Consider the following 21,435-nt stretch of genomic DNA (forward strand, 5'->3'; position numbering starts at 1 on the left):
TGCCCAATCTAAGACTACCAATTGCCTGCTTAACTTCAATTAGTGTGATCTTACCTTCTAATACAGTTCTTTGGTCTTCGGACAGGCTGGGAATTTTAATAGAAGAAAAGAAATCTGACAGCCTCTGTTCCTCCACCAATCCATTGGAGGTGTAAAGCTCCTGATAGAATTTAGTAAAAGCATCATTAATTTCTTTTTTACTGGTGGTCAACTTATTATTATTACTAGGAACAAAAATAGATGGTATAAGGTTGCTAGATTTTATCTGCTTAACCCTGTGTGCCAACATTTTACCTGTTCTCTCCCCTTGTTCAAAATACTTTTGATTTAGGCAAAACATTGCATATTCTGCTTTTTTCTGCAGTATACTATTCATCTCAAATTTAAATTTAATTAATTTGTTCCACAATTCCCTCTCTGGGTGCAGCATGTGCTGTTTTTCAAGCTCCTTGATATCCTGTTCCAGCTTCATCAGCTTGTCCCTCTCAGCTTTTTTAATCAAGGAGCAATACTGGATAAGGCGCCCCCTCAGGTAGGCCTTAAAAGCATCCCAGGTCATTCCAACATCGTCAATAGAGCCCTCATTGTGCAACCAAAACTCCTTCATCATTTCCCTTATACATTCACAGTGACCCTTATTCTTCAATAATGAGTTATTCAGACGCCACCTAGGTGATGGTTTAATATTATCATTACCAGAAAGAACAAGGTCGATGGGAGCATGATCCGTTACAGCAATATTACCAATAGAGGACCCAATAGTTTGACTCACCAGAGAGCGAGACACCAAAAAGTAATCTATCCTAGAGTAGGTTGAGTGAGGATGTGAAAAAAAGTATAGTCTCTTTCTTGAGGATGAAGAAGTCTCCATATATCTACCAGGCTCAGTTCCTCTGACATCACGTCCACCACAGCATTTACAGGGTCCTTACTTAGTCCAGGACGGGAGGATTTATCCAAAAATACATCCCTGACCCGGTTAAAATCTCCCCCAATTACAATATTTGTATTACCAACAGTCCGCACAATGTTACAGACTTCGTGAAAAAATTGTGGCTGAGGAGAATTGGGGGCATATATGTTGACCAATGTCACTTTCCGCCCCTGTAAACATGCATCCAAGACCACCCATCTACCCTCCTGATCTGTATAATGCTTAAATACCTGAAAATCCAAGTTTCTTCTGATCAATATGACCACCCCTCTTTTTCTAGCAGAAAATGCACTAAAATAGACTTGAGCCACCCAATCTCTTTTAAGCTTTAATGATTCCACCTCATCGAGATGGGTCTCCTGAATCAGGGCTATGTCTGTCTTTTTCTGCTTCAAGTATGTGAGGATTTTCTTCCTTTTAATAACATTATGACAACCCGCTATATTCCACGACACTATTTTACATAACTCCATGACGCCACGCGAGCCAAATTATTGTACAGATTTATCCAGAAGAAAATCCTGTTTACCCATATAACAAATCTTAAAGCCAGTTACATGAAACAACCCAGTGGTCCAGAAAATAGGTCTGTACAGAACAGATGGCACCATAACATCGAAACAAACAGCAAAACAAAACAAAACAAACAAAGAAAAACAACCAAACAAAAAAAATAAAAATAAAAATAAAAAAAATGCCTGCAACTTTAAACAGAACTGACCAATTTTTTAGAGCAGTTTAAACCACTCGTGTTCAGTTATTCCAAATATTTTTGAATATGCTTTGTTTCATTTGTTGGTATTTTATTCCAAAGCTGTATTATCTAAGGATGTTTTGGCTGTGGTAATAGCTTCTTATACTACAACTCCTTAGAGAAGCTACTTGAATTAGTATCTACTAGCCATACTACAATCTTGTGGCTTCAGTGCTGACTTTGAATATTTAGAGGACATATAGAGGTTAAAAAAGTCACCATATAAAGAAAGATTCCTGTTTAACAATCTATTTCTACTACAGCAACTTAATAAAGAAGCTTTAATGAAAATAAGCAGTGCAACACCAGTGTAATCCCATACAAATGATTTGTACTTAAATAAAGGCTCTGTGACTTTCAGTTACAGAGGATATGCAGAATTAGCCCATATTATGGTTTGCAACACAACCTGAACATTACCTTGAGTATTGAGTTGAAATCTCCTGTCAAAATGATCCTGTAATACTCTACATACATTAGCTTCTCTCTAATAGTAGGTTGACACCTATCCAGGCCCAAACATTTCCAAGCCATTGACCATCAGAAAGACACATTGGTGTTCCGCACTTACTTTATGTATCCCTTCCATTTCTAAGCCACTGAGGTTTGCGTAAAGCGAGTGGTGCCTCTTTCCTAACAGTGATGTTGTAGTGACATTAGCTGTCGTTGGGGTTGCCTTGTCTGAGAGGCTGCCTTGTTGCTTATCATGTTGCTCCACCGACCCCCTCAACTCCGACTGTTGTGCCCCGAAAGCTTTCGCCTCTTCGCGGCTCTCCATTTCTCTGTTTGCCGGCGCGGGCTCAGGCTGCTCAGGCCGAGTGCACAAGTCGTACATCACTCTCTGTCAAAGTTAAACAGAGCGGAGGAGATCAATATGACCACAAGAGGTGCTCGGCCAAGACCAAGCCATTGCTTGTGTTTCATTTGCTGAAGGAGAATTACATGGACCGCAGGTTGACTTCCACCAGTTCACGAGCAGGATTGGGCTTTTATTCAAGGCTAAGGTGAAGTGTCTGAAAACAAGCAAATAACTCTTACTGCCATGGTATCAAGCTCTTAATTTTGTAAATCCATGCTAAATGGTACTGACAAAAACAGCTCTCGTGCTGGATGTTGAGGGTTGATTAAAAGCAGTTATAACTCCTGGTTCATCTCTAAAGTACCTCCTCTCTTTGCGCAGTGACGTTTTCCAAAATGAGGACAATCAGCTCCAAAGGGATATTATATATTTTTGGTCTTCGCTTGTGAAAACCAATCAATGAATGTCACAGCACAGCAGCATTCTTGAGCATACTGTTATATTTATCACAGTGTAGCATTCAGATTCAGAGTCCAGCTCACAACATTGAAATAACCCGTTTCTTCTTGCCTCGCTGCTCGTCTGCACGAGGGGGAGGGTTGTCATAAATAGAAAAGGGAAGACACGCTACTTCGCTCATACCCTACGTAATGTTGAAATAGCCCGTGCAGTCCCAAATCAAGTAGAACACGAGAAGAGACGTGTGATGGAGAAAAACAGAACAGACTAACAGGTCTTTGCTTCAGCCCTCATTCTCTCAGCAAGGTTGAGATGTGGGTGGCATGCTTACTCCTCAGCTGTGAGTCTCTCCATATTCATGCTGCCTTGTCAAGAAGCATTTCATCCAGAAGCAATAAGACTCAACAGGGTGCTTAATCCCTTCTTGGTTGCTGCGCTATAAAGGTGAAGCAGGAGGACGAAGAGAAAAATGTGTGTGTGTGTGTGTGTGTGTGTGTGTGAGATGCCGAGTGTCTATGAAAGGAGGGGGCTGGGAGGACTGCATCCATCGTCCTATCACAAAAAGGCAGGTTTTGAGAAGGGACCCAATCATTACAGGGACTAGAGCTCGTTTCCATGGAGATGACGCTGGAATGATGTTGGCTGCCTATTGATTGTTCAAGGGGCAGTAGACAGTGCAACAGAGGGAGGCTGCAGGAGGCAGGCAGACAGACAGCTATGACCAGCAGAGACTGACTGTAATGTTTTACTGTAGTTGTGCACTAGGGAAATGGACGCAATTAGAGTAGATGGATATGTGAAATACATTGTATAGTCATTTACTTGACTGGATATGAGAAAAAAAGTATGTTTTAGACAGTGAGGGCGAAAAGTTCATCTTAAGAGTAAAGTTTCTTCATGTGAAACTGTAAAGAAATCAGAATCAGAATACTTTATTAATCCCATAATTAAGGAAATTATGCAGTATTAAAATAGGCCTCTATGAATAATTTTTTCTTTCCCGACACAGGAAGTTGTAGCCAATTAGTGTATGACAAGCCTCACCTCTGTAAACTGGAATAAACTTACTGGAAATCTCAGCTGTGCTGTGGTGTTGATGCCTTTTTGCTGCATTTTGATAGTTTATCTAACAAATAATCTATCTTACTGTGTAAGAAACCACCAAAGGAATTTGCATTTTGGTGAGTGATATTTTTTAAATAAGCATTTTTTTTTCTAGTTGTGAAAATGCAGCTTTCGTATAAAGCATTACTTCAAACATTAGAGAGGCTGTAGTTAGGAGCAACAAAGACTAACTGGACATTTTGGCTTTTTATTTTTCTACCTGGTATTTTTCTGGTGTGCTGCCAGTGCAATCAAAAGTAAAATCACATTAACAATAGTCCATCCTGAAAATTTAAGTTCACATTTCCTTTACCGTGCAGATTTTGATACATTAAATTGTTAAAAATTGAGAGCCACAGACTTTTGGCTTACACACACAAGGTTCCTTTTTTTGTCCTAACATCGGTTTCCCCAGCTTCTGTCACGATCCTGGGTCTTTTGACCCAGCGTTTTGAGTTTTAGTTTATGTTCATGTTTATGGTTTATGTTTAAGCCCTTTAGGTTTTCTAAGTTCATTTTTTATCATGCCTAGGCTGTTATAGTTCTTTGTTATTAGATTCCCCTTGTGTCTTCCAACCCCTGTTAAGTCTCCCTTGCCCTTCATGTGTTTCATGTCTGTGTCTTACGTTGTCAAGTTCAGGTTGTCTGTTTTATTTTGAAGAGGTCTTGTGTCCCTGTGTTCATCATGTTTAGTTTTACTCTTCCACTGTGACGTTGTTATGTTCATGTGTGTCAGCTGTTTCCCCATGTGTTACCACCTCTCATTAGCCTCCTGTGTGTATTTAGTCTGTGCCTTCTCATTCAGTCTTTGTCGGATCGTCTGTGTTGTTCCCATGCCATGTCCTGCGTTCAGGTTTTCATATATCCTCATCACATTGCCATGTATAGAGTTTGTTTGTTTTTCTATTTGCCAGGGTTTTTCATAGTTCATGTTTCCTTTCTAGTTTACCCAGTTTAGGTTATTGCTTAGTTTGCACTGTTTTCGCCCTTTTATTTTGTACTGTTCTGTCTGCCTTAATAAACGGCTCATCATCAGTTAAGTTTGAGTTTTAGAATGTCTGCACCTGGGTCCACTCCTCACACTCCACGCAGTTTGCCTCGGCAGACTGTGACAGCTTCAACCTATTCCATTATTAATTAGTTTGCTCACAAGACCTAAAGTAGCCTAAAGACAAACCAACCAACACATGAGTGCCTCTGAACACCATCTATATTCTGCTTCAACTCCTTTGAAAGTTTAAATTTGCTCCTTTGTTAGTAACAGTGTTCTTGACAGCAAAACAACTAAATAATATGTGAAAGCGCTGCAGTACACATGACCACTGCTTAGGGCTGTGCGATATGACCAAAATCTCATATCCCGATATAAGACATCTATCGTCCCGATAACGATATAAATTACAAAAATGTAACATTTTCTGTGAATCTCGGGCAGCTCGACTTGCGTGAAGTGTTTCCAGCTGGGCATCGTGTACCTGGAGTCGAGTGTTTTAACCGATGTATGAAACTATACATTTTTAGACATAAGTTGTAACGGCAGCCGTTTTCTTTGTGAGTATTTATTACACAGCGTGCTGCGGGGAAAAGCCTGTTCTAACGTTTGAGTCTAAGGTTTATTTTTTAGCACCTGACGACTCTTTTTTGCTTCTCATCCGTAAATACTCTGCATTCTCTTTCACGTGATTCAGTTTATTTTGAAAAGTCTCAACAGGATCTTGAGCTTTATTGTGAAAGGTTTATGTGGAAAATAAACAAGCGGACACGCAGTGGTTTTACCTCGTTGTTGCTAACGACAACGCATAAAAACAGGCGCTTGTCCGTCCCTAGTGTGGTTATATTAAATATAAGAGAAAGGGAGAACTTTAAGAAATTTAATATAGCCACTACAGTGACCATCAAAACGATGAAAAAATATTGCCGCAGTTTATTTTGCGACACCACGAAACAAATGATAGCGTAAAATGAAACGATAGATGTTTTTATATCGTCATCCGATATATATCGTTATATCGAACAGCCCCTACCACTGCTTACAACAAGATACAGTAACTATGAAAAATCTTACTGAGCATAAAACAGAGAAACGACCACATGTGCCTAATAAATGTCAAACCACATATGCCCTGCAAAGAAAGGAGCTTCAGCCAGGCGTATCACAGATCAATGGCAGAGACATCCTTTTATGCTCATTTTGGCACAATCGGAAGAGCATCTCACAAGAAAATAAATATTATGTTACACTCACACACTTCACATTGAAATTTAAACATTAGTACAAACAAGATATAGACTGATTAAAAAGCCCAAAAGAAAATACAATGAACATGCCTTTCCACACATGCTGAAAAATATTATCAGCAGATCAGACATGACGAAAAGAAAGGGATGAGTCAGTGCATTCTTGTTAGAGTATTAGTATTTGGGCCCAATACCTTAGCAGCAGTGTGTAAGAAATATTAAAGAAAAATATAGAGAGATGGGCAATTGCCCACTCTTTAGACACTGTTCAAGCTTTGATTAATTATTCAAATCCATGCCTATGAAAACTTTATCCAAAATTTAAGACATGGAAGCACAGTGACCCAATTCTGCCAGTCCTACAAGAGACACATAAACACACGCACCCTCCACCCTCCTCTCTGCACATATCATGCAATATTCACCTGCGATAGACGGGCATAACTTAATATGACTTAAAAACTGGCTTAAATTGAACTTGTCATTTTCAAGATTGTGCCTAGTAAGTTCAATCTTAAGAAAGTGTGAAAATTAAGTTTCTAAGCTGTCATATCGGCCAAAATGGCTGTTTCGGACTTTAAACTATTTAACACATCTTGCATCATTTTGACATTTTAAAAAGCTGCAACATTTGCTGCTATTTGCTTCTTCCCTTTTGTTTTACTTGACTGTTTCGGTGCACAACTGATATACAAAATACAGTTCCTGATAGCTTAATCTTTTAGATTTCATCCATCCATCTGTTCTTTGACTATTTTGTTTGCAAGTAACAGCCAATCAGAAGAAAGCTGGCTCAAAAGAAGGAGAAATGGAGCTAAAGCAAGAAGCTAAAATAAATGGCTGCAACAAGGCATATGTATAAATGGAGGTTAAAATGGGCCGAAAAAATCCAGAATGATGTTCGAGCACCTTCACATGATAGGTAGGTTAATGTATATTACTCTTGAATGAGGTCATTTTTCAAACTTATTCAGTAATAACACAATAATGACATCCAGTTTCCACCCACAATACTATTGAGACCGTAGGGTCTTAATAGGGACCGTAGGGTACTGTAGTGTCTTTACCTTACAACAGCGGTCCCCAACCCCCGGGCCACGGACCGGTACTGTGAGTCGTTTGGGACCGGGCCGCGAGAGTTGAGACACAGGTGTGACATTTATGGTTTTTAGGGTTTTTATCGTTATTTTTTATCGTTTTTAATGTTAACTTGGTTTCCCTGGGTCTTTTCCTGTGTGTTATTAATAAATGTTCTTTTTTCTGGTACTGGTTTTATTTTGTTGTATTTATCTTAAAGGTCGGTCCATGAAAGTAGTGTTGGACAGCTGCCTTACAATATAAAGCGCCTTGAGGCGACTGCTGTTGTGATTTGGTGCTATATAAATAAAAATTAATCTTTTTTTTCTCATCCCTCTGATGCATTTTGGTGGAGATGTAAACAAAGTTGGTTGCGGTAGTTCAGCATCTAGCTAGAGAAGAAATGTGAGCATAAATGGAGTAAAGTTTATTTTAAGGTATTTTCAAGGTATTTTCAGGTAATTTCAAATGCAACTCGTCAAGCAGCTCAAAATATCATGACAGAAACACACAAACAATTTCTGCATAGCCCGTCAAAAAATGTGTCTGCAACCTAAAGGCACAGCTTTCCTTTTTTTATATACTTCTCAGAGACATGGAGAAAAAAAAAAACATTGATATGTGAAATGGAGTAAGATATAATAAACACCAGACACCATCCCTCCTCACCATCTATCACCAAGAGCAACTCCAGAATGGAACAGTCCAACCCCTCTCCAGGAAACTGATTACAGACCCCAAGCTGTGCATCGTGGTGAGCCCAACTATATCAAGCTGGTATCTCTTGGCGTCAAGCACCGGTTTAGGCTCCTTCTCCACCAGAGCAGTGATGCTCCATGTAAGCAAAGCCAGTTGCACTATATTGCACCAGGTACTGGGTCCACATGAGGCGTGGCATGTTCTCGCAAGTCTGGCGTTTCAGCAAAAAACAGTTTGCTTAGGGCAGGGGTGGGGAACTCCAGGTCTCAAGGGCTGGTGTCCTGCAGGTTTTAGATATTACCCTGGGTCAACACACCTGAATCAAATGATTAGTTCATTACCAGGCCTCTGGAGAACTTCAAGATATGTTGAGATCATTTAGCCATTTAATCAGCTGTGTTGGATCAATGACACATCTAAAACCTGCACAACACCGGCCCATGAGGCCTGGAGTTCCCCCACCCCTGGCTTAGGGAGACACTAACAGAATACTCACAATAATGTAGCTCATAGGATCACTAGGCCACACAAATCCCCATCACCACAATAAGGGGGAGATGAAGAGGCTTTAACCCCTACATATAAGATAAATAAGGATAATATATGGAGCTTAAAAATGAGCATATTTCTCCTTTAATATATTTTTTACTTAATTATTACAGATAGTAGTTAAATGAGCACCGCATAAAGTCAGAGAAACCTTGTTATAATTAACACCTGTGGCTGTTAAGTAAACTGATCTGATGATCATGTTTGCAAACAGCTAGCATGCGCACAACATTAACGTGAAAACACTTGCCAAAATTGTACTTGAGACCATTCCGCACTACAAGTCACACTGTTGTATGTACTGTATGTAAAATATTTTGTACAATGACTTTGAGATCAGCATATGCTGTTTACATGTCAGTATATGACAACAAAGTTGACTTGGAAATGACAAAGCCATCCATACTAGATTCATGTTGCTTAGCCAGGTTACAGATTTAAGTACTATTGAATTGTTTTTCCATGTGTGGTCACATGATTCTAAAGCATCATGATGCTTATGGAAGGCATGTGTGCAGCTTTTGACTCATGAGATCCAACAGGAGCAGGATCAGGCAAAGATATGCGGCACTGTCCAAGTAAAGACAGTCAGGACGACTAGTAAGCATGGACTGAGGACACCAAGGACAGAATATATTTTCATATAGAAAAGTTTCTATTAACATACTGAATGCCAACCATAAAAAAACGTCATAACTGCCAGGAACTAGAAGAATGTTGCATTATAACAAGATGATAAATGTTTTTAACTTCATCACTTTTTTATGTGGTGGGTTTTTATTTACCTCTTGTTTAAAAAAAGCACAAAACAAACATGGATAGGTTAACCTGGAAATATGAAGTTGCTCACCTCCATGTTTCTTTTCATACATTTGGACGGCGAGGACTCCTCAGATCTAGAAGACTCAGTGCAGGACGATGGCTGGTCGTCCCAGCCTGCATGGGGAGCGTTGAGAGAGTGGCAAATATTCAGAGATCTGTTCTGACAGGTGTCCAAGACTGTAGGAGTGGCACAGGGGTCAGCTGCACATAAGTTCCTCTCTGAAGGCTGCGTCCACTGATCTTGTTTGGTTTTGCTTTTTGGTGAGTGGGAGGTGCTATGGGGTCTCTGTAGCAAGCTCCTGTGGTGGGTTAGGAGGGGGGTCGTCTGACAGTATTTACTGCTGTCTTCCTGAGATGGCTTCCTTGACAGGCTTTTGAAAACATGCCTGAGGGGTGCCGCTTTCTGCGCCCCCTGCAACAGTCTTCCATGAGCTTCTAGCAGGTGGCAAAGGAAGATGGCCTTTTCTAGCTCAAATTCCTGCCTGTGATGCAATTTATAAGCTGCCTGCTCACCGTTTATCTTCGTATACAGAGTTAGCAGTAAGTGCTCCAGTTTTGTATACGTCTGTCTGCTGCAAAAACAAAAAGCCTTTTTCCGTGTGGAGTCAATGCTACCGTGCCATTTAGTGCTTTCAGTGTCCACCTTTTTAGCCAGAAGATACCTGTGTCTGTTATAGTTTCTGTCCTTTTGGTCTCCTCGCCTGGCCGTCAGCTCCCTCACAGCTCTTTGCTGCTCTCTCTCTGCTTCTTCTCGTAGCCATCTAAGCTCCGCACTGAGCGCTTCATGAGCCTGTCGTGTTCTCGATTTTGCCACTTCCCAGCCAGCACGCAGGCTCTCTAGGTCTTGTCCACAGCCCGACAGGTCCTGGCATGGTTTAATAGATGACAGTACCACAGGGTTATCCCTGTCTTCAGTCATGATGCCTCATTCACAGCACAACATGCATGGAAGGGCAAACAGTTCTGGGATAAGTATCAGAACTGAGTGGCCATGCAGGTGAATGATGGGTTTGGTGGGTTAGAAATTCAGCATGCAAATAACATAAGGTCACTAGAAAATGGGGGGGGGGGGGGTTTAAGAGAAATTGGAAAAAAAAACCAGATGAAGGTAAAAGGTCATATATGAAATATGAAATGTAGTGTTTTTAGATGATTAAGAAATTGATCGTTTCTTAGGGAGGGTTTTGTTATGAGGGGAGAAAGAAAGACTGAACATCTTTGTGCAACCAGGAAAGGTAGCTGACTGCTTTATGTTCGGACAGAGATTTCAAATTTACCTAGAATAAATATGGCACTCAATAATTAGTTTTTATCTAACGTTGCCTGGATGAACTCAAACATTTTAACAAACACAGAACAAGGCACGAACAATGGAGTGTATGTAACAGCAGTCAAACATTACGCTGAGGATGCAACAAGTGATATGATGCAAAAAAGATCTGCCTTAGCTGCCGTTACTGAAACCCGTTTTGCCCATCACTAGCTCAACTTAGCGGTTCCCATATGGACGCGAGAGTACGGTTCGTATTACACGGAGGATGGGGACTCGATGGGGACTGCTAATTCGAGCTAATTAACTAGCTTAATCTTGGTTTAGCATGTTACTGTCATGCCCTCAAATAGGTGACGCTAAACTCTATTACGCTATTCTGTAATGTGAATAACACTCTCTAGCACCCTGGAGTCGAAAAAAACAAAACAAGACAAAAGAACAAAAAACGAAAAAACATCTCCACGTCTGGCTACTACGTCTTGTTAGCCTGTGTTAGCTTAAGGTTTATTTTTTTTTAGCCATAACTTGTCTCAAACTCACCTCTCAGCAGACTCAACTACTATAATGAACTTTTCATCAATGGGGACATCTTCTTTTGACTAAAGTATTTCTGTCAGCATTCAAATTAGCTGTGTAATAACACTAATACCGCCTACGTTAGTTGTTAAAGGTCCACAGAGCCATGCAAGAAGGGGTTTGTTTATGTGACAGACACCAGTGTCACACTCAGCCTCTGTCCAGCGTCATCCTGCTGGCCCGGCCAGGAGCAATGCTGCTTTCACGTACTTCACGTCTTTTCTCACCATGTCAACGCTTCAATGACATATGAGATTGGTAATTTTTCAAGGTTGGATAGATTTCAGTTGTTTTTATATGGCTTCAGTTTCTTATATTTCTGTATTTTATGTAAAGATTTGAGTAGTTCATGGGCTCATTTGAAGTGTTTGTTTTTATTCCCCCTCCTCCCAAATATTGGAGTATTACCTACTGATATTGAAGGCAACAAACCATGGAGTCTGAGCCGTCCTTCTCTCAACTTGTGGGAGATGAAGGACCACTAGTGGTTACACAGTGCTAGTGTGATGTAAATCCGCCAATTTTCTATGTATTTTTAATCAAGGTTTATTACCTTAACTATTATTTTTATAACTATAATAATAACTATTATTATTATTATTATTATTATTATTATTATAAATGGGGGTCATTATTTTAGTTATCTTCCCATTGCTAAGCATCTGATATGACTCTGTGATTTACTAACGTCAACAGCAAAACACAATTATAATTAGGACTTTATAAAAAAAAAAAAAGAACAAACCAGTGTAACTATGTCCTGTGATTTTATTATTGATTTTATACAACCAGAGTGTCTTCATCCATCTAACAAAATGCTATTGACAAAAGTAATTTTCAGATGCAGGACAGGTTTAAACAGAGTTTTTTATTAATATTTATTTAGCTGCTTCAGACTCAGCAACTAGGTATCGAGCAAATGCCAGCGAGACTTTTAATGAAGGAGAAGCATCGGTAGTGTGTGAATACGTGTGTAAACATACTGACAAACCTTCTCTTGTGTCACTGTTTTAGATCACTGGCAAACAGGAAAGAGGAAAAGGAAGGCAGACACAAGTCACAGCAGGCTGGGCTAAAAATAAATCTCACTAAATCAAAGTTCAAAGCCAAGCTCGCTGAGACGTGACAGGCTCACATGACTTTAAAAAAGCTTTCACATGAAGGGAAGGACAGACTGAAAAGCTCTACAGTCAATTAACTGTACCACTGCCACACCGAGAACTAGTCATTACTAGTGGACAGGTGTGGAATAGCAGCACTGGATAGCTCTGCTGCAGTTAGTGGACAGGAAGAGAGTGGGTGGGTGGAAATCAAAGGAGAAGGTGCAGATAACTTCTCGTTATTTGGTAACAGCTGAGATTAACATTTTATCTAATTACACACTTTCACTACTACTTTTTAGAGAGAAACAAGTAATATTATGTAAAAACAGTTCATAGGCCATTAGAATAAGTTTGATTACACTTTTACATGCCATGAAATATTGTCTGAAAAGAAAAGAGAAAGAAACAAAAATGCCTGAAAATAGCCTTTGATTCCTGTGATTATTATTATCCTCCCACCTTTGCAACCAAGCCAGTGTCAGCATAATATAATCACCAGGAATGCACTGTTTAAAATGATCTGCTGGACCTTGATAAAATGCTTCCTGGAGTTTCATTATTTGGCAAAGGTACTGATATTGTATAAATCCTCAAAGGTATGTACATACCTTTACAATGTCATGTTACCGAAATCCATCAGACACTTTCCACTGTTTGGCGTTTGTATCAGCAGAGAGCTACACTATTTATTTATTTATTTTAAATCATCACTAATGCAAGCTCAGCAGCTGACAGGATTTCTAATGGTTTGAAGATGAACGATACAGAGACAGACAGAAAGAGAGAGACTCAGCATGCGTTATCAGGGTGTCCTTGAGCCGCTCCCTCTTTCATTCCCATCTCTGTCTGATCACGTGTGGCAGACTGTTGGGAAGAGGGAGAAACTGATACACAGACAGAGAAAGCATATCTACTGCTGCCATCCAACTAGAAGCTACTGCAACTCCTTAAATTATCTTTTACCTCTAAGGTGATGATAATTCCAAACATATTTCTTAGTTGTGATTTGTACAGTATTACCAGATTTCTGGACATGCTGTCTGCATGCTTGTATCGTATCAGCCCTGTTTCTCCTGTACTCACCTGAAGCCTATGCCCATGTTTTCATACACAGTGGTTCCTCGCTATAACGCGGGTCACCTTTCGAGGCCTTGGTGTTTCGCTTTTTTTTTCTTTTCTTTTTTTTCTTTCTTTCTTTTTTTTTTTTTACAGCGCATTGTGTTCTGCGTCCTGATCGGCTGTAAACCATTGTCAATCAATCTCGTGCCGTGTCTCCTGTACAGTACAGAATGCGTTCAGCTTGTCAAATTTACATAAATCTTCGATCGCTAGCAGTGTGACTCTGAAGTGCTGTACTGTATGTTTGCAAGTTTTCTCCCCAACAAACACAACAATGTCGACGAAACGTTTTGCATAATTGTAAAAAATAAAGTTGGCTACTTAGCGGATTTCACCTATCGCGGGTTATTTTTTAGAACGTAACTCCCGCGATAAACGAGGGACCACTGTACAGTATGTTCTGGCAGTTATCTCAGTAATATTTTTGAATACTAAGACATTTCTGTGCCTTCTGTATATCTTTCTGTAAAACTACCAGTACACATTCTGATAAGTCTGCAAGAAATGTATATTTATATAGTAATTTTGCAAAGATTTGAGTTCTTAGCTACTTGATTCCTTCTTTCTTATCAGTAGACCTATATGCGATTCACTCTGATTCACCTTTTCGCAGTCAGTCTTTGCTGACAAAAGGTGACACTGACTTCGATTCAACATTAGAGTTTTTATTCAAACAATAATTATTGGAGTAAAACAACTGCAAACTGTTTTCATTTACACAAAACAACCGACTAAAGTCACATACAGAACTAGCATACACTTTTTTTTTTTTCAAAATATTTGAGTCGCCTTTTTTGTTTTATTGTGAATCATGCCTCACAGCGTATCATTCATGCATTGACATCATGCAGCAGTATCTCTATGAGAAATAGGGCATTTAAGGGAAAGTTGGCATTTCCTTACTGTTTTTGGTTAACTTAATATCCTCAAGGTTACATAATCTCCTGACAGTGTTTTGTTAGCAAAATCTTTTAAACAAACATGTGATATCGAATTTGTCATTGAACCTATATGTTGTACATGGACACAGATTACAGTTTTATTTGATTCTAAAAGAGGGATTCACACAATTGGAGACAATAGAGGACAGCCCGCATCAAGTAATTGCCAGTAAGCTAACTAACCATGTTTTCTCCACCTCTGGGACACTGAATGCTATCAGTTTTCAAGATCCACTTGAGTGTTTTTGTATTCTAACCTCACATTTATACCCAAGGGGTTAAAAAAATCCCTTACATAATCAATACCTTTGTGAAAACTCAACGTCATGACCCCATATTACAAAGGCATAACCCCAAAAGGTTGTATGTCATTTCTCTGTAAGCTCTTTGTATGTTATGACATCTATTGTTCCAACCTGCCGACATAAATAGACCTGATCTATATATGCCCTACTTCTAACATGAATCAGACTCAATCGGACACAAATAATATGTATAACTGCTACCCTCACCAAGTCATCAACAGGCTAAAAAGGTATGTTTTCCAGAAACTTAATTCCCAGCTGAAGGTACATTTGCTTACATTGTGTGTTTCTGCTTGGAAATTTTCACTGATAGGTGAAGTGACTGTGCTTCCTAGAACCTTCTCTTTTATAAGGCCTTTTGTTTGTCGTAGCTTTGTTTCCTCTTTTCATTCTTTCTCTGTAAACTGTAGCTTAGATGTGCACACAGCTCACTGTGCAGCGGTTCTGAATCCGAGTCGCACATATACCGAGTTCAAAGGAATATGGCTAGATGTTCCAAAACCAGAAGATAGAGTTATATGCAGTATATGTCCTTGGCGCAGAATATCATTTAAAAAAAAAGAGACAAAATTCATCACAAATGAACCAGTTGGAGTGCCGTTTTCACAATGATCAATCTTTTTAAATGAGGAAAGGCCAGTTGAATACAGTATGTCAACTTGAATGGCTGATTCTTTTATGATGATTCTTTTATTTTAAATTCTTTTATCTTCCATAATGATTCACACATCATTTTAAGTGTTTTGATGTGGTTTACTTTATACATCAATTTCTTGTTCATTTTGTATGTGAATACAGAAAAGTGTAAAACTCTATGTAGCACTCTCTGTCTCATTTCTTCCAAAGAAGCTGTTGAAGGCTTTTACTGTAACTTCATTTTTAGAGAAATCTTCAACCTCATTGGCCTATTATAGTTCAATTCAATTCAATTCAATTCAATTTATATAGTGTCAAATCACAACAACAGTTCCCTGAAGGCGCAAATGTCAGAAATTCCCTACGAGAAAGCACTTGGTGAAAGTAGAAAGGAAAAACTCAATTTTAACAGGAAGAAACCTCTAGCAGAATTAGGCTTAGGCAGCTATCTGCCATGGGGAGACAGGACAGAAGACGAGTTATGGAAGAGTGCCAATGATTAATAATAACTGATGTTTATATGCAAAGTGACGTATACACACATAGTGAGTGAAAAAGGTGAGTGAAGAAGAAACACAGTGCATCGTGGGAAGCCCCTAGCAACCTAGGGCTTTTACACTCTAACTAAGGGTTCAGGGTCACCTGCTTCAGCCCTAACTATATGCTTTATCAAAAAGTAAACTTATAAGTCTAATGTTAAAAGTAGAGAGGGTGTCAGGCTCCCAAATCCGAACTGGAAACTGGTTCCACAGAAGAGGGGCCTGAAGGCTCTGCCTTTAAATACCCTAGGAAACAAAAGTAAACCAGCAGTCAGAGAGCAAAGTGCTCTATTGGCATTATATGATACTATGAAGCCTTAATGGCAAGATGGTGCCTAATTATTCAAGACTTTGTATGTGATAAGAAGGATTTTAAATTTAACTCTGGGTTTAATAAGGAGGCAATAAATAGAAGCTAATATTAGAGAACTATGTTCTGTTTTTTAATCTCTGTCAGTGCAGCTCCCTGCAGCATTTTGGATCAACTGAAAGCTTTTGAGGAGTTTTTTAGGACAATCTGATAATAATGAATTACATTCAGTGCAGCTCTAAAAATAATGTTTTTAATTTTAGAGATACTGCGCAAATGCAAGATGCAGTCGTACGTATTTGTTTGGTATGCACAATGAAGGACATATCCTGGTCAAAAATAATTCCTGGTTAGGAATCTGGTTAGATGCTATGTTTCTAAATTTGAAGGGCAGAGTACAGTAACCTCAGTTTTATCCGAATTTAGAAGCAGAAAATTAGAGGTCATCCAAGTCATTATGTCTTTAAGACATTATTGCAGTTTAACTAACTGGTGCATGTCATCTGGCTTCATGGATAGACAAAGCTGGGTGTCATCTGCATAGCAACAAAAACGTATACTATGCCTTTGAATAATACTGCCTGAGGGAAGCATGTATAATGTAAATAGACGTGGTCCTAGCATGGAGCCCCGTGGAACTCCATACTTAACCTAGTGCATGCTGGCTCACTGTCTTACTTTAGCAGTTGAATATGATGGCAGCATTTCAACAAATTATGCATGGCTTTAAAAAGCCACCTTATAGCACTTTATAGCATGCAGCAACTTGCAGCAACTGAAAGGCTTTATACGGTTATTAATATCAGTAAATCAATCATTCTTTTTGCATACTTTTTCCATCCTTCTTTGTTGGAAAGGTGAAGAGATGTAATGGTTTGAAAAACAACCCCCCCCCCAAAATTACAGTTAGACTTACAGCAGTATCAAGTAAAATTACGGTAGGAAATTAAATGAAAGTAGGCCTGTCCATGCTGGAAAACAGCCCATGGAGGTATCACACAATGCCCTTCAACCGAGCTATAGAGAAAACATTGGAACCTAATTTTAATTTCATGCTTCCGTAAATCTAATGTAAGCTGATCCCACAAAAAATCCGTCTTTCACATTAACAATATAAAAGGGAAACACCACTATAAAGGAAATAATAGACACCTAGTTAACAAAGGGATTCTTTTTCAAAGTGCTGGTAAATCCTGGGGGATTTCTGACTTGTAGTGAAGGTCATAGATCAAACAGATCAGGTTGTGCTCTTCCAACTTCCCCTTTATATTTTATGCAAATTCCCAAAAACGTGTTGAAAAAACATGTCACCTGTATACTGTGTGCTGCATAAAAGCATAACGCAATGGATATGGAACATGATAATATTAAGTATTTAAAAATAATACAGTGTCATTATTTTTTTTAATCCTTAACACTGACTGCAGTAATGAAAAGCTATGAGAAAAAAATGTTCTCCTACTTCTTTTAGACATTTCTCAGCATCCTGGGAGCATCAGTTACACCCCCTTATGTTTTATGTTCTGTCTTCTAACTGGTAATGAGGCTGAAGAGGGTGGAGTCTCTTCCTCCAGTAAACAGATATTGTTTAGTATAACATGTCTGCAGACTCCATCAATTGCTCCTAATACTGTTATAGTCTAACCCTTTTGGCTTTAAATAACGCATCTTTGCAGATTACAAATCGCTAAACATCAATGATTTAATGTAGACCACTGTCTTATTGTTTTATTTGGTAACTATTTTAGATCTGGGCCCAGTCAATAGTCAATCACATGGCTACTTGAAATGATCACTCATAGTTGCAAAGACACAATATCTGCCCTCAACTGGAAAGGAGCATTTTACTGTCTTTCAGCAGATTCTATTTGTTTAAATGCTTCAAATTTACAGTTTTAATGCACTGTCCAACTTATTGAATAAAGTGATTAAACCTACTCCATTTGTTATTTTTTGCTACAGATATTTTAATACATAAAGACTTGGTATTTCTACTTCTGACAAATGTATAGTATAAACAATATACAGCTGATGATGCCATGTTTTGGTTTATGAAATAGTTTTAAACTTATACGTGAGTTGAGATTAATATTGTCATACTGATGATCCAGTCAGATTGATGTTATTAGTTCTTACTGGATGCTGAAATTACACTGCACAGTCACCTCAACTGTTAAGCACGGTGGTGGAGGGGTAATGATTTGGGCTTGTTTTGCAGCCACAGGTTCTGGCCACCTTGCAGTCATTGAGTTGACTATGAGCTTCTCTGCATACCAAAGTATTAAAAGAACTGTGGATAAACAAATGCCCCCAAACCTCAATGACCTGGAAAAATGCTATAAAAGAAGAGTGGGCCAAAATTTCACTTCAAAGATTTGACAAAGAGAGACTAATTAAGTTCTACAAACTATAAAAATCATGGGTTGAACTTTGTTTTGCATAGGACTACATAGAGTCTTGTGTAAATTTTCTTTTCCACAACTGCATCTTTACAACTTAATAAATATACCAGCAGTTAGCCAGAAAGCATGGGGGCATTTTCTTTGTTTTAATGTAGCAAGTTTTTTTCCTCCTCCTCCAACTGCCACTCATTCAGATGTGCAGAGATTTTGCATCAGATGTTTGTACTGTCCACAGAAAATTGTGGCATGAATAGAAAATTGAAATAAGGTTTCTTTTCTGTCCCCTAACTAATTTAAGATGATTGCATTCCATAATAAAATACAAAGGAATAAAACGTTAGCTCCATGAGTTTAGTTGCTACCGCAATTTTTCACGCATGATGATGACAGCGACTAAAAATGGCATTTTAAATTATGGTTTTTCACCCATGTTAAAAACAGTTTGCACGCATGCAATAGGACTCTGAAAACCTTAATTTAACCTAACATTAATTTACAGGAAAAAAGCAAAAAAAGACCAAAAATATTAGCAAGATATGAGTGAATATTTATCTCCCCAGAAACTTGACTTCAAATGAAAGACAGTGCGCCTTTGAGCTGGATGTAAAATATTAGCTGCTTTTTGCTAGCAAATGACCCTTTCTTAACTTAAACTTAATGCATTTAAAAATGTGGTTCTGTGTACAAGTGACTAACTTTTAACTCTTTAATTGTCATATTCATATTTGTTTGCTTCCCACCATATATGTTAACCCATTTACAGAAAAAGTTGCCAACAATAGATTTTCAAGACAGAGCAGTTGGTCACCTCAAAATATGTAGACTTGCTCTGTGTGTATGGTGGTTGTTTCTTTGTATTCTCCGAGAGGTTTGGAAAGTTAGCCTGGTGTAACTTAATCCTTATATTTTTGCTAAGCCACTGTTTTGGGTGCCACTGAAGGAAGGAGCCCTGAATTAGTCCTTGGAATCACAGACAAAGGCTATGAACAGCCAACACGTTTCTCTGCACCTCAGGAAGGAATTAGTCTTTGGCAGTAATTTGTTAACCTGCTCTATGATTCAGAGGCTCCAGGCATTTCCTTGTCAATACTCATATAACAGAAGTAGTTACAAAATATTTTCTGTATCTGAAATATAATCACAGAGACACCTTAGCCAACTCACTTGGAGTGTTAGATGTTAGATTAAGCAAGGTAGGCAGTAATTTGTGGGGGGAAAAAGAAAAAAGAAGCTTTTACATAATCTTTACCCAAAACATTCATCTAAGTTCCACACTGCACATAAGTTATGCCTTTGTAGCAAACAAACAGGCTTGTTTTTACCGTCATGCATACAAGAAGGTAAAGAGTGCTTTGCCTTATGCTTTCACTTATTTGTCAGTCATCAGCTTTCAGTGGGAATAATTGCCTCAAAATCCCACAGCTCCCCTGTTTTAGAGCACCTCTGTGTGGGAGAGTCCTACACACACACAAACACAGGACCTAAGCCACAGCCTTGTCCCTCTCTGCAAGTGTGTGCAGGGATGAGTAGGACCACACCTTCTGAGAGCACTACCTGAAACTGGAGATGCGGGGGTACCAGTGAAGGGTTAGCTTTCATTGTCTTTGTCTTTTTTTTTTGCCCCTCCTGGTTCTTTTAAGCATAGACAGGTACAGGGCGTTTGACTATTAACATACAATGCTCTGGTATTTATTGTTTTACGTAATCTCTATCACTGAATCCAGGTACTTATAGTCAAGCAGGGTTAAGGAGATGAAAGACCTAAAACACGTAGTGCTGGATACTCTGAGCTCCCTGCCTCCATTTCTACGCAAACTTTCTGTATATTCTGTGTGACTTTTGGAATTAAGTTGCCAGCTATTTGTGCTCTGATGACATTTTTGTAGTTTTTTTTTTTGTTGGGAAGAAACCTATTTTATTTTTATTTAATTTTTTGTTGTGGGGCAAGATCATTTTTACATCAGGTATGTATTTTTTTATATGAAATATTGAGTTTATATTGCTTTATTTCAAATGCTGTCTTTGATCATCATGACCATTTTTACATGAATCGAACTTGACAAGTCAGTGGATGTTAATGTCTTTAAATCTACCTTTTATCTGTCACTGAAGTGACCGATAAGTGTACATTGCTGTATAACTGTACATTTACACTGATCTCAGAACATTAAAATCATGTAGTGTTAAATTTGTTGAGGTACTTTTCTCTAAGAGTTCTTTCTTCTTTTATAATTTGTCAGAAAAACTAAAGGAGTATCACTTTTTTAATATCTACAGTGAGATTATATGTTGAAAAACCCACCAATTCTCTATTTCAATGGCACAAAAATGTCTCCGTTAAAGGGACTGACAGTGTTATTCTCTGCTTTTTCTCCGATATTAAGGGGTATTTTTGTGGGGCCGAGATCTTTCAGCTATTTCTGTGAGAAGGGAGGGGAAGCAGAGCTGACACAAAAGGCAACATTATTCCCCAGCGGATCTGCGCTACATCCTACCATGAATGGAGTATTGAAAAACATAACATTGGGGACTAGATTATTTTTCATCCCTCATAACTGAGCCATTTGTCCCAGAGTTTCAACTGGTTTGTTGGTACAGTCTGCAAATGAGACAGCCGTGGTTCTCCAGTGCTGCGCTGGTGTTAAAATCCCCACCTCCCAATTGGATGTGCAATGACTTCTCTGTGGGCTTCTGGCCTTTGGAACTGCACCTTTGGAGACAAAGCAAATGGAACTGACCTGGATGAAAACATGTTAGTCCAGAGTTTCTGCTTTTACGTTTTCTTGTCACTAAATG

At 38.8% G+C, this 21,435-nt stretch overlaps 1 pseudogene; it reads right to left on the reverse strand.

Moving 5' to 3' along the window:
* LOC134636432 (peripheral-type benzodiazepine receptor-associated protein 1-like) overlaps positions 1–11,405 on the reverse strand; it is a 127,144-nt pseudogene extending 115,739 nt beyond the window's left edge.
* Between the last annotated feature and the right edge of the window lie 10,030 nt (positions 11,406–21,435).

This window comes from Pelmatolapia mariae, linkage group LG10_11 (genome assembly GCF_036321145.2).
Source record: "Pelmatolapia mariae isolate MD_Pm_ZW linkage group LG10_11, Pm_UMD_F_2, whole genome shotgun sequence".
NCBI classification, from domain to species: Eukaryota; Metazoa; Chordata; class Actinopteri; order Cichliformes; family Cichlidae; genus Pelmatolapia; species Pelmatolapia mariae.